This window comes from Ascaphus truei, unplaced genomic scaffold (genome assembly GCF_040206685.1).
Source record: "Ascaphus truei isolate aAscTru1 unplaced genomic scaffold, aAscTru1.hap1 HAP1_SCAFFOLD_584, whole genome shotgun sequence".
Taxonomy (NCBI): Eukaryota; Metazoa; Chordata; class Amphibia; order Anura; family Ascaphidae; genus Ascaphus; species Ascaphus truei.
This window is the reverse complement of record NW_027456916.1, coordinates 225613-240276: the sequence shown is the minus strand read 5'-3', so window position 1 is coordinate 240276 and position 14664 is coordinate 225613. Positions and strand designations below refer to the sequence as shown.

General features: G+C 43.6%; 1 protein-coding gene across 2 annotated transcripts in view; it reads left to right on the top strand.

Moving 5' to 3' along the window:
• Positions 1 to 3096: 3096 nt before the first annotated feature.
• Positions 3097 to 14664, top strand: part of LOC142485397 (uncharacterized) — a 108541-nt gene continuing 96973 nt past the window's right edge. For both annotated transcript variants that reach the window (XM_075584413.1, XM_075584415.1), the window contains exon 1: positions 3097 to 3232. The gene's annotated coding sequence lies outside the window, so the exon portion shown is untranslated. The remainder of the gene's footprint in view (positions 3233 to 14664) is intronic.

The following is a 14664-nucleotide window of genomic DNA, read 5'->3' as shown; positions in this document are numbered from 1 at the left end:
CCTCTCTCCCCCCCTCTCCCCCCTCTCTCCCCCCTCTCTCCCCCCTCTCTCCCCCCTCTCTCCCCCCTCTCTCCCCCCTCTCTCCCTCCTCTCTCTCCCTCCTCTCTCCCCCCTCTCTCTCCACCCCCTCTCAATCCCCCCCTCTCTTCCCCCCTCTCTCTCCTCTCTCCCCCCTCTCTCTCTTCTCTCTCCCCACTCCCCCCCTCTCTCCCTCTCTCCCTCTCTCCCCCTCTCTCTCCTCTCTCCCCCCTTTCTCTCCTCCTCTCTCCCCCCTTTCTCTCCTCTCCCCCCTCTCTCTCTTCTCTCCCCTCTCTCCCCCCTCTCACCCCCTCTCCCCCCTCTTTCTCCCCCCTCTCTCTCCTCTCTCTCCTCTCTCCCCCCTTTCTCTCCTCTCTCTCTCTCTCTATCCCCACTCTCTCTCCCCCCCTCTCCCCCCTCTCTCCCCTCTCTCCCCCTCTCCCCCCTCTCTCTCCCCCCTCTCTCTCTCCCCCCTCTCTCTCCCCCCTCTCTCTCCCCCCTCTCTCTCCCCCCTCTCTCTCCTCCTTTCTCTCCTCTCTCCCCCCTCTCTCCTCTCTCCCCCCTCTCTCCCCTTTCTCTCCTCTCTCCCCCCTCTCTCCTCTCCCCCTCTCTCCCCCCTCTCTCCCCCTCTCTCCTCTCTCTCCCCCTCTCCTCTCTCCCCCCTCTCTCTCCCCCCCTCTCTCCTCCTCTCTCTCCTCTCTCCCCACTTTCTCTCCTCTCTCCCCCTCTCTCTCCACTCCCCCCCTCTCCCCCCCTCTCCCCCCCCCCTCTCCCCCCTCTCCCCCCCCCCTCTCCCCCCCCTCTCCCCCCTCTCTCCCCCCTCTCTCTCCCCCCTCTCTCTCCCCCTCTCTCTCCCCCTCTCTCCCCCCTCTCTCCCCCCTCTCTCCCCCCTCTCTCCCCCTCTCTTCCCCCTCTCTCCCCCTCTCTCCCCCCTCTCTCTCTTATCTCCCGCCTCTCTCTCTTCTCTCCCGCCTCTCTCTCTTCTCTCCCCCTCTCTCTCTTCTCTCCCCCCTCTCTCCCTCCTCGCCCCCTCTCTCTGCCCCCTCTCTCTGCCCCCTCTCTCTCCCCCCTCTCTCTGTTCCCTCTCTCTCCCCCTCTCTCTCTCCCCCCTATCTCTCCCCCCTTATCTCTCCCCCCTCTCCCCCCTCTCTCTCCCCCCTCTTTCTCCCCCCTCTCTCTCCCCCCTCTCTCTCTTCTCTCCCCCTCTCTCCCCTCTCTGCCCCCTCTCTCTGCCCCCTCTCTCTCCCCCCTCTCTCCCCCCTCTCTACCCCTCTCTCCCCCCTCTCTCCCCCCTCTCTCCCCCCTCTCTCCCCCCTCTCTCCCCCCTCTCTCTCCCCCCTCTCTCTCCCTCCTCTCTCTCCCTCTCTCCCCCTCTCTCTCCCCTCTCTCTCCTCTCTCCCCTCTCTCTCTCCCCCCTCTCTCCCCCCTCTCTCCCCCCTCTCTCGCCCCCTCTCTCTCTCCCCCTCTCTCTCTCTCCCCCTCTCTCTCTCTCCCCCTCTCTCTCTCTCCCCTTCTCTCTCTCCCCCCCTCTCTCCCCCCCTCTCTCCCTTTCTCTCCTCCTCTCTCCCCCCTCTCTCCCCCCTCTCCCTCTCTCTGCCCCCTCTCTCTCCCCCCTCTCTCTGCCCCCTCTACCCCCCCTCTCTACCCCCCCCTCTCTCTACCCCCCTCTCTCTACCCCCCTCTCTCTCCCCTCTCTCTCTCCCCTTTCTCTCCCCCCTCTCCCTGCAGCCTCTCTCCCTGCAGTCTCTCTCCCCCCCTCTCTCCCTGCAGCCTCTCTCCCGCCCCTCTCTCCCTGCAGCCTCTCTCCCCCCCCTCTCTCCCTGCAGCCTCTCTCCCTGTAGCCTCTCCCCCTGTAGCCTCTCCCCCCCTCCTCTCTCCCTGCAGCCTCTCCCCCCCTCCTCTCCCCCTGCAGCCTCTCCCCGCTCTCTCCCCCTGCAGCCTCTCCCCCCCTCTTTCCCTCTCTCCCCCTGCAGCCTCTCCCCCCCTCTCTCCCCCTGCAGCCTCTCCCCCCCTCTCTCCCTCTCTCCCCCTGCTGCCTCACCCCCCCCTCCCCCTTCACATGTGGTGAAGGTGGGGAGGATCGCCAGAGCCAGTCCCCCCTCTAGTGTGTGTGTGTGTGTGTATTGTATTAGTGTGTGTGTGTATTGTATTAGTGTGTGTGTGTGTGTGTGTGTGTGTATTAGTGTGTGTGTGTGTGTGTATTGTATTAGTGTGTGTGTGTATTGTATTAGTGTGTGTGTGTATTGTATTAGTGTGTGCGTGTGTGTGTGTATTAGTATGTGTGTGTGTATTGTATTAGTGTGTGTGTGTGTGTATTGTATTAGTGTGTGTATTGTATTAGTGTGTGTATTGTATTGTATTGTATTAGTGTGTGTGTATTGTATTGTATTAGTGTGTGTGTATTGTATTGTATTAGTGTGTGTATTGTATTAGTGTGTGTGTATTGTATTGTATTGTATTAGTGTGTGTGTGTGTGTATTGTATTAGTGTGTGTGTGTGTGTGTGTGTGTGTATTGTATTAGTGTGTGTGTGTGTATTGTATTAGTGTGTGTGTGTATTGTATTGTATTAGTGTGTGTGTGTATTGTATTAGTGTGTGTGTATATTGTATTAGTGTGTGTGTGTATTGTATTAGTGTGTGTGTGTGTGTGTATTGTATTAGTGTGTGTGTGTGTATTGTATTAGTGTGTGTGTGTGTATTGTATGTGTGTGTGTGTATTGTATTGTGTTAGTGTGTGTGTGTATTGTATTAGTGTGTGTGTGTGTATTAGTGTGTGTGTGTGTGTATTGCATTAGTGTGTGTGTGTGTGTGTGTGTGTATTGTATTAGTGTGTGTGTGTGTGTGTATTGTGTGTGTGTGTGTGTGTGTATTGTATTGTATTAGTGTGTGTGTATTGTATTAGTGTGTGTGTGTGTGTGTATTGTGTGTGTGTGTGTGTGTGTGTGTGTGTGTGTGTGTGTTGTATTAGTGTGTGTGTGTGTGTGTGTGTGTGTGTGTGTGTGTGTGTGTGTGTGTGTGTGTGTGTGTGTGTGTGTGTGTATTGTATTAGTATGTGTATTGTATGGTAATCATATAAATAACAAATAATATAAATAACAGGTCATGGGAATATGGTTGTGTCACATCTGAAGTGTCTACAAGAGTTAATTTTGGAGTTGAATTTGGAGGTGAAGATTGGAGGAAGATCTGGACTCTGCATTACAACGTTGCCACTGTGAGATATTAACTTTTAATATCTGTGATTATTTGTTCATTTTTATCCTCCAGTACCTGGCCTGTCTCTCCTCCTGCATCTCACTATGCCCTCCCTACTGCTTTTTCTGTTTACTGTTTCCTCACTCCTTTGTGAATGTCTCTGTTCTCTCCAACTTTTCCACTCCCCACTGCACCATTATTTATACACCTCTCTCCCAACAACATCTATATCCCTCAATAAAAAACACCCACACAAATCATCTATTCACACCCTCTATCTGCTCATTCCTGCTGCTGGGGATCTCCCCATAGCCTGAAGTTAGACATACACACCTGATCTCACCCACGCCTCCCTGCCACCTCTTCTGTAAATGGTGTTAAATGAAAAGGTTAACACTGACCAGCCTTAAATCTCCCCCCACAAATCAAGTATCCCAATAGCCTGCACTCATGGCTATTGTCCCACTCAGTCACCCCTACCAGCCATTGTGACCAAGCACTGCCATCTACAGCACTTATTCCCTCCCCTACTGTCTCTGTAAGTTTCCCATTTTATATAAATATATAACAGAAAAAAAGAAGAAAAAGCGCCCGATCTCCGTGTATTAACGTAAATAAAATTTAATAAAATATGGACATCACGATTCAAAACTCACAAGATTCCAAATATAAAAAGCATTGTATGAGTAATACTCATTCTCCGACCCGTCGTGTGTTACCGCCACGGCAGCTCTGCTCCACTGGGGGCGCTCCCGACTGACGCCACGGCAGCTCTGCTCCACTGGGGGCGCTCCGGACTGACGTCACGGCAGCTCTGCTCCACTGGGGGTGCTCCTGACTGACGTCACGCCTCTCTAGATGGTGTTACACCTTGGAGGTTCCTCCGGCAACTCCCGTCTCTTGGATGTAAGTTCCCTTTGTGGTATAGAGTCCCAATACACAGGAACAGGGTCTGGCTTCACTCTCACAACTGGCACTAATTCTGAGCACTTATAAAATGACAGTAGTAACACGTCCCTACGCGTTTCTTCAGACTAAGCTGATTTCTTCAGGGGATAAAGGTTGGTAGGATCAGGGTGGTTTAAATATATCGATAGACAAGGTAAGAAAAACTTGCACCAGGATATAGGACAAAAAAAGGTTAAACAGAGTGCGTACCCATAATATATGACAATTTATTGAATCCGAGTAAAAACAGCTACATCACAGGGTACGAAAGACCCCACCAACGCGTTTCAACCGTTAGGTCTTTGAAAAATAAGAAAAATATACCTACCAAACGTGAGTCTTATTACTCTTGTTGTACACACCTATTTACTTCCACGTCGATCTCTATTTGTCTGGACACTAGGATGTGTGGATTCTTACCGCAGTGAATGTGGAATCTTACCAGGTAGTCGACATATTGTGGAAATTTGTTTATGTTCAACAGTAAAGGTGTTGGTATACATTATTATATATACAGGTATTTCCACCATAGAGGAACTTCTATCAAGCTGTGCTTATATAAGCTGCAAGCCTGGAGTTTAGAGCACCCCACAATTTTCTCTATCTATTGGTTTAAATATATCCACTGACGAATCCATGAAGACATTCATATTGTCATGGTTAAACCTGATAATGAATTGAGTTAGTTAATTAAATTAATTGATCTACAACCACACTGCTCTCGTTCATTCTATGATGTAACCATACCCCTCCCTTGAATCGATTCAATATGTATGTATTTTTTGTATGCCATCCTCAAACAGTTCATTTAATAGCCTTAAAATGAATTAGTTTAACAACCATCCAAAACTGTATGTGCAGAAATAATTGTATTAAGTTATTATATTACATTATACATATGTATGTACATAGATTTAGCATCAATATGTGCTAGAAATATATTAATTGATAGTTTTGCACAATTCAATTGATTATCATGTGTATAAAATTAATCAATTATAAGAAGTCTTCATGGATTGGTCAGGGATATATTTAACCCAGGAATAAAAAACAGAAATAGACTGCCCGGCGCTTCCTTGGTACAGTACCCACAGCACCAACCAGTGGTGAATAAAATAATCAAGCAAATGCAAAAAAAGGAAAATAAGCAATACAAAATAAAAGTAACGACAAATAAAATATAAAGTCAAAGGACCACTCAACCTCATAAGGGGGAAGCCACAATCCTCTAGAGAACCAAAAACGCAAAGGATGAGGGAGTGTGTCCTAGACTGACCAATGGTGTTCGGCTTCAAGTGGTGAACTGCCTGGTAGCCAAGCTAGGGATGGTGGGGAAGAAAACGGGAAGGGGGGGGGGGGGGGGAAGGAGACAAAGAAGGGGCTGATGGTGTAGTAGTACAAAACACCTTTTAATAAACAAACGTATAAAAACACCCCTGAGGGCGTACTCACACTGTACTGCCACTCAGGGCACATAAAAGTATCTTTGCCTCCTCCTCTTCCACTCAACGTGTTTCGCAAGATAGGGTTAACTTGCTTTGCCAGGAGTGTTGACGAAGCAAGTTAACCCTATCTTGCGAAACGCGTTGAGTGGAAGAGGAGGAGGAGGCAATCCGTTCCCGGTTGATCGTGACGTCAGACGCCGACTCCAGTCAAGCTGTACGAGGACCCCAGCGGCCGCTTCTGGGGATCGCCAGAGACTGTCAAAGACGGAGGAAACGCACACCGGACAGCATTGGCTGCAAAGATACTTTTATGTGCCCTGAGTGGCAGTACAGAGTGTGAGTACGCCCTCAGGGGGGCTTTTTATGTGTTTGTTTATTAAAAGGTTTTTTGTACTACTACACCATCAGCCCCTTCTTCGTCTCCTTCCCCCCCCTTCCCGTTTTTCCCGTTTTCTTCCCCACCATCTCTAGCTTGGTTACCAGGCAGTTTATTACTTGAAGCTACTGCCGAACACCATTGGTCAGTCTAGGACACACTCCGTCATCCTTTGCGTTTTTGATATATTTAAACCACCCTGATCCTATTAACCTTTATCCCCTGAAGAAATCAGCTTAGTCTGAAGAAACTGAATATACTGTAGTTTGAATGAGTTAAACACAGTAAGAGTCTAGATGGGTGTTAACCCCTCTATCATCCACTGTGTCCACCAGCGCTCTTACTAACAAAATTGATATATATATATATATATATATACATACATGTATCGCATAAAATGGATGGGATTTACACAATAAAATAAACAATTACTACAAAAAGGAAAAATTAATACTTAAAGTTTGAAGAATTTCAAAAATCGGGTTCCCACATATAGAGTCCAGTCACGAAAATTATGGGTATGCAGCTTCTTTGCATCTGGAACCAACCTCGGAACCAGAAGAAATTAGAGACAGGGGAAAGAAAAAAGCGCAAGGCCCATAGAGTAGTATGATTCTGTTTATAAGCAATTTAAAACGGTTATAAACACTTACAACAATGTAGTTGGTACAGGCACTTCGGTACTGAGATTAGACCGCAGGAACAGAGGCACGTTGCTCGTCTGTTTGTCAGGGTTTGTATGAGTCCTTGCCCTCCTTCTCCTCTCGATCGGCGAACTCCTTCACTTCTGCGTCAGGTGACTCGTGACGTCGGCGTGTGTCATCGATCGGGGGTTGAGCTATGTTTGGAGAGGGAGCAACGTGCCTCTGTTCCTGCGGTCTAATCTCAGTACCGAAGTGCCTGTACCAACTACATTGTTGTAAGTGTTTATAACCGTTTTAAATTGCTTATAAACAGAATCATACTACTCTATGGGCCTTGCGCTTTTTTCTTTTTTGTTTCCCCTAGTCTGAAGAAACGCGTAGGGACGTGTTACTATTGTCATTTTATAAGTGCTCAGAATTAGTGCCAGTTGTGAGAGTGAAGCCAGACCCTGTTCCTGTGTATTGGGACTCTATACCACAAAGGGAACTTACATCCAAGAGACGGATGTTGCCGGAGGAACCTCCAAGGTGTAACACCATCTAGAGAGGCGTGACATCAGTCGGGAGCGCCCCCAGTGGAGCAGAGCTGCCGTGGCGTCAGTCCGGAGCGCCCCCAGTGGAGCAGAGGTGCCGTGGCGTTAACACACGACGGGTCGGAGAATGAGTATTACTCATACAATGCTTTTTATATTTGGAATCTTGTGAGTTTTGAATCGTGATGTCCATATTTTATTAAATTTTATTTACGTTAATACACGGAGATCGGGCGCTTTTTCATCTTTTGTTTCTGTTAGGTCTGTCAAGGGAGGTTGTTGTGCCCAAGAAGAAGGCTGCCAGTATCTTGACAAATCATTGTCAGACTTTTCCAGATCACATCATTGGTTTGGTATCTGATTGTTTCATATGGACATTTTTTCAATCACTTGATTTTTAACCATTTATTGTGTTTTTTATATTATTTTTATTCCTCCATTCTTTATTTTGGTATATGCATTGTAATACATTACAGTATATATTGATCTAGTGCACTTTAGACTTGTCAGTATTTAACATCATATTGTAGTAACTCTTTAACACACTAGAGGTGTTTCATATATAATCAACATCCAATTATACACCATAAAATAAAATAAATAAATTAAAAATAGTGCTGTGGATGCCTATTTAACCACAAAAATGTATTAAATACTAATAAAAAATATATGAACAAAAAAATGACAATACTTAAAACATAATATCCTTATGTGTCCAAAAAATGAAGTCCAATACAGCAAATCAAAAACACTGACACAGGAAACAGGCAGCCTTCTGATAGGGCCCAACGACCTCCCCACTCAACCTGTAGAGAAAAAGAAAAAAAGCGCCCAATCCTAGTGCATTACCGTATAAAAAATGGATTTAATGTTCCAAAAAACTCAATGGTTAAACTCACAAACAATGAAGATAAAAAAGCATGTATGAGATCAATACTCATGCTCCGATTTGTCAGCAAGAAGCTTCTCCTCTGCTCAGCTGCTCCACAGACCAGTGTGGTCCACGTGAGTCTCCATCCAGCAGGAACTCTCGGCACCAGTGGTTTCTCAAATTCTTCCCCCGGGGAACACAAACCAGATGTCCCTGGTTCCAAGCAAGGAGGAAGGAAGGAGGCGGAAGTAACAGGACCACAGATGGTACCTGTCTTTGAGTGAGGTGGCAGCCACTTGCTCAACAAACGCTAGGTCATCCACAGCACATTAACCCTACGCATTTCCTCATACTTGCTGATTTCATCGGGATGGACTGAGACATATCAACCGGATATATATACCCAGAGTCCTAATTGGTTGTATTAAATTGGATAAATGGAGGCTCCTGTGTGTAATTGGGTATACCACTATACATACATCAAAATAATAATGTTTAAAGGTCCTAAAAGGTGTTTATACAGATTATACAAATCTTAAAACATATAAATAAATCTCTATTAGCACAGTTTTCAATGATATATATAAACAAAAACTATGATATAAACATACATTGTATAGTCCAATAAATTATCCAAAATTGAACACAGACAGATATTTCAAACATAAATTTCTAACATTTAACTATCTGAAAACAAATGCTTTAACAGTGAAAACATATACTAAACTAAATAAGTTGGCTTTGATTAAAATTAAATTATAAATACATGCTTATAGAGAGGAGGACATAATGATTTATTAATTAAATAATTTGTTGGCTAGATATTTGATAGTATAGGTAAAACTATATAGATTGTCATATAATACCAGTAATGTAACAAACCAATTAAAAAATCAAAAATAAAATATGAATGAAAAGAACAAACTAGTTTTCTCTAGTTTGTTCTTTTCATTCATATGTTATTTTTCATTTTTTAATTGGTTTGTTACATTACTGGTATTATATGATCTATATAGTTTTACCTATACTATCAAATATCTAGCCAACAAATTATTTAATGAATTAATAAATCATTATATCCTCCTCTCTGTAAGCTTGTATTTATAATTTAATTTTAATCAAAGCCAACTTATTTAGTTTAGTATATGTTTCCACTGTTAAAGCATTTGTTTTCAGATAGTTAAATGTTAGAAATTTATGTTTGAAATATCTGTCTGTGTTCAATTTTGGATAATTTATTGGACTATACAATGTATGTTTATATCATAGTGTATATATATATATATATATATATATATATATATATATATATTTATATATTTATATATTTATATATATAAACAATCATTTATATCATATATTTTTTTTACATTTTTTTTTAAAGATTTGTATAAACACCTTTTAGGACCTTTAAACATTATTATTTTGATGTATGTATAGTGGTATACCCAATTACACACAGGAGCCTCCATTTAACCAATTTAATACAACCAATTAGGACTCTGGGTATATATATCCGGTTGATATGTCTCAGTCCATCCCCTGATGAAATCAGCAAGTATGAGGAAACGCGTAGGGTTAATGTGCTGTGGATGACCTAGCGTTTGTTGAGCAAGTGGCTGCCACCTCACTCAAAGACAGGTACCATCTGTGGTCCTGTTACTTCCGCCTCCTTCCTTCCTCCTTGCTTGGAACCAGGGACATCTGGTTTGTGTTCCCCGGGGGAAGAATTTGAGAAACCACTGGTGCCGAGAGTTCCTGCTGGACGAAGACTCACGAGGACCACACTGGTCTGTGGAGCAGCTGAGCAGAGGAGAAGCTTCTTGCTGACAAATCGGAGCATGAGTATTGATCTCATACATGCTTTTTTATCTTCATTGTTTGTGAGTTTAACCATTGAGTTTTTTGGAACATTAAATCCATTTTTTATAAAGTAATGCACTAGGATTGGGCGCTTTTTTCTTTTTCTTTTTTTTTTCTTTTCTATACACACACACACACACACACACACACACACACACACACACACACACACACACACACACACACACACACACACACACACACACACACACACACACACACACACACACACACACACACACACACACACACACACATCTCAGAAATGAATAGACGATACAGTTCTGTGGCTAACAAAATGCTTTTATTCTTGCGAGCTTTCGAGATACACTAATCTCTTCTTCTGGCGGTGTTACAATGAATGAAGCCAAAAAAGGGGTTTAAACTTAAAAACAGTACATACTGGAATGTGATCTGTGATGGAAGACAATCACTCCCCCGTGCAGTTTTATGGCTAGAGGTGATAATGTGTGCGTATGTGTATATAAATCGGTAAAGAGCCCACAGTGTACACAGTGCTTTACAAAATGTGTGTTTGGAGTGGGGATGTATATCAATGTTGTTGGTGTTTGTGTAAGTGTAAGAGGCTGTGGCAAAACTACAATACTGTGTGGAAACTATGTGGTCCCTATGTGTATGTATATATATATATATATATATATATATATATATTTATTTCTTTATTTATTGCAGTATGTACGGACATGGCCTTAGCCCTCATGGGAAGAGAGTTCTCTCATGTCAGTAATGACTCATGAAATTTCGGTCTCGAGTTCAGTCATCGCTAAGGGTCCCGAACAGTTGCTTAAATCTGTATTCATGCAGCCATCTCTCTTTCGGTGTTCTGAGATTACCTTTGCATATATTCATCTTGTAGTCAGTCAGAGAAATGTTCGCCGACAGGACTATTTCTGGTTCCGCTTGTGATGCTGTGGCGATGCAGATCCATTCTTTTGTTTAGCCCCTGTCCCGTTTCACCTATGTAGTAGCAGCCCCCTGGGCATTTCATGTACATGATGAGGTACACAACATTGGTAGTGGAACAGGTGAACCTTCCTCTGATTTTGTACTCCAGATTCCTGTGTGGTATTTGCATTGTGCCCGCTGTGTGGAGCATTGCGCAGGTTTTGCATTTTGCGTCCTGGCAGTCTTGTCCCGCATTCAGTTGTACTGTTGAATACTTTACTCCTCACCATCATTTCCTTGAGATTAGTGGGTTGTCTGTATGATAATAAGAGTGTTTCAGGGAAGACATGTTGCAGTCTTGTATCTTCCTGGAGAATGGGTTGTAGTTCCCTGGCGATCTTGCGTAGGGCTTCTAGGTGTGGGTTATATGTGACCACCAAAGGTACCCTGTCTCATATCTGTTTCTGTTGTATTCAAGGAGATCACTTCTTGGTATTCTGGTGGCTTTGTGAATTTTCTGGTCTACAATTCTGTGGTTATAGCTGTGGTTTATGAAATCAGATCTCAAGACTGTAATCCGCTGGTCTCTGTCTGTTGTGTCGGAGCATATCCGGTTATATCGTATGGCTTGACTGTAGATTGTTGCATGCTTAGTGTGTGTCGGGTGGAAGCTATTGTCCCTCAAATAGCTGGGTCTGTCTGTAGGTTTGCGGTATACAGAAGTCTGTAGTTGGTTGTTCTTTATGGTAATGGTGTCTAGGAAGTAAACTTCGTTTGGGGAATGGGTGAGTTTGAGGTTGATGTTCGGGTGGAACGTATTGAAGTTCTCATGGAACTGTAGGAGGTCCTGTTCACCAGAGGTCCAAATCAGGAGGATGTCATCGATGTAGCGGAGGTATGTAAGGGGTTTCAAGTGACAGGTGGAAAGAAAAGTAACTTTCCAGTTTTGCGCAGAACAGGTTGGCATACTGTGGCGCGATCCGAGTGCCCATAGCGGTCCCGGTTGTCTGGAGGTATGTGTCATTTCCAAATGTGAAGTAGTTATGGGTCAGAATAAATTCGATGCACTTAGTCACTGTCGCTGTGAGTGGCTCCTGCGGTCCCAGAAATGGACTCCTTACACCTTGACAAAGCGCCGGGCAGGTGTGAAACGTTCGTTGGTTTTACTGACGTCATCTTATGATGTCATCAGGGAGCGCTGCAGTGGAGGTCTGAGAGGAAACATGCCAGCAGATACTGCACCGACACACTTTATTCGAGCAAATACCCGGTATGTACCTGGCAGATACCTGGAATGCGCCGCTCCTCACCTCTGACAAGCCCCGTTGCGTTTGCCTTCCCAGCCTGGGTTCATGCCTGGCTGATGGGCGGCTGCTCTGTTAAATGATAATCATTAGGATTTAATAGGCTGCAATGCTTCGCGTGTCTACCATATGGCATAAATTCATGAATTGTAATGCAGTATATATATATATACTGTGCAGTATTGCAGCCAGCAGAAATAAAATGCTTCAATCCCTGCCTGGAAAATACCTCAATGCACTCGGGCAGAAAACAGTCACAAACCTCAATACACCCGGATATACCCGAATTCGTGGGACTAGCCGAGCTCGAATAAAGTGTGTCGCCAGTGTACAACCATACAATGACTGGTCAGGTCGTATGAACCACCAGTTTAAGTTCTTTCAAATCTAAGGCTGTCTCACATTTTAATCTGGTCTGTAACTATTTCATACGCCCATAATATATATTTTCTTTAACTGTGCACGCAATGTCTTGTATATAATGTATATAATGTATACCCTGCTCATTTATGTAACTGTACTTGTAACCATGTATTATTTGTTTTACTCTGTGCCCAGGACATACTTGAAAATGTGAGGTAACTCTCAATGTATTACTTCCTGGTAAAATATTTTTATAAATAAAAAGAAATAAATAAGTAAATATGCTGGATAAGGCACTATCATTACACGTTTGCAGGACTGTTTGATACACTCCAACTTATACACTTGTGTTTGCATACACCACTTGGGTTATATCTGGTCATTTGCCACATTACAGAGTTTAATATAGAGATATTCCAGGCTGTTACCCCATTCACCTATACATCAGTGAGTGTGATAAGATGTTTAGCCACGCTCTGCAAACCATGGGAGAGTGAGTTCTCTGCAAACATTTGAACTATCATATACGTCTGTATGAAACAAGTTGGTTACACCTGCAATGAGTGTATCCGTAATGATAGCAGTGGTATGATATATAGATAGTACTACAGGTCTTACACACACCAAGACTAAGTGCCTCTTTACATCAGACTTCTAATACAGCACCAATACAAGTTTAGAGTCCTAGCAGTCATTTTGGGTGTGTTTTTTTCTAGTGACTAATATAGCCACTGTGAATAGATCATACCTCCAAGGTACATGTACCTATGTAAATGGTAGCTTCCTCCCTTTACAGCTCACCACAGAGGACATAGACTAGCTCACAGACAAAAGTTGATACTACAGTACAGTATATCCTCCACTGTAGTAATTTGTCCCTGTTTATTTTAATGGAGTAATTGTTGTCCATTGTATACATGTTTAATAAAGCAAGTTTTTAACACATCAGTGAGAGGCTATTTAGTGGTCACCCTAGGATTGAATATTTACCAGCCCTCAATTGGTCATAGAGAGTGCACATAGGAATCTTGGTTAATCTATTAACCCCTTCATTCCTTCCACTATCTCCTTCTCATATGCACCTGATTGACATATACAATCCATTCATATAGTAGGAGAGCGGCAGTATCTCTAATTTCTACGAACCATTTAATTTCCCTGATATATGCAGTAATTTTCTGCTCAAGACAGGATCTTTGAAACCTCTTTCAGCTCTTATGAACTCTCAAAGTCTAAATTGCAGCCTATGGGTTTTTTTCTTCTTCAATTTTTCATACCTTTGTTCCACCCTAAAGTTGTCTCAGCCGTTCACTTCAACCAGGATATACTGTAATTATCCCTTCATTTTGTGCAAGGCCTTTGCTTAATTTTTTAAGCTAAGACATTTTTGACATTATTGAAATCCCTGCTCTATGATTGGTCAATATTCCAGGCATTATTCAATGAGTAATTGGCTTGAATTGTTGGCACCTTGCCAAGTTTTAATTTCCAGCCAATCAGCTTTCACTTGTCAGACCAGCTCTCAGACAGTTGAGGAGATTGGACAGGAGGCAGCAGCTAGACAGTGACTCCTCCCACTCCCTTCCTGCAGAGAGCTCCACGCAGGACACAGTGAGGAGGGAGAGTTTGTGTGTCTGTCTGCAGAGTTTGTATGTGTAGGCTCACTAGAAATCCCAGTTTAGCCGGGACAGTCCTGGTCTTTTGGACTTTGTCGACCGGTCACCCTATGTATGTGGGCAGCTGCAGATTGTGTGTAGCTGCAGAGTTTGTGTGTGCTTTAGTATATTTACAATTTTGCTTGAATAAAAAAATTAGACCGTATAACTATACAGAAGTGTCGTATTTATGAAAAAGCTTTCTATTGTGTTTCTATATAGAGGGGGACTGCAGTGTGTATGTGTGTATAGATGGGGATGCAGTGTGTGTGTGTGTATATATCTCTCTCTATCTTTCTCTATCTCTCTCTTTCTCTATCTCTCTCTATTTCTCTATCTCTCTTTCTCTACCTCTATCTCTATCTATCTTTCTCTGTATATATCTCTATCTATCTATATCTATCTATATCTTTCTCTATCTTTCTCTATCTCTGTCTCTCTCTATCTCTATCTCTCAAATCAAAATCAAATCAAATTAGCTATATTGGCATGATGAAAGAACATTTCAGTATTGCCAAAGCGTGAATAATAGGGGGTGGGGGA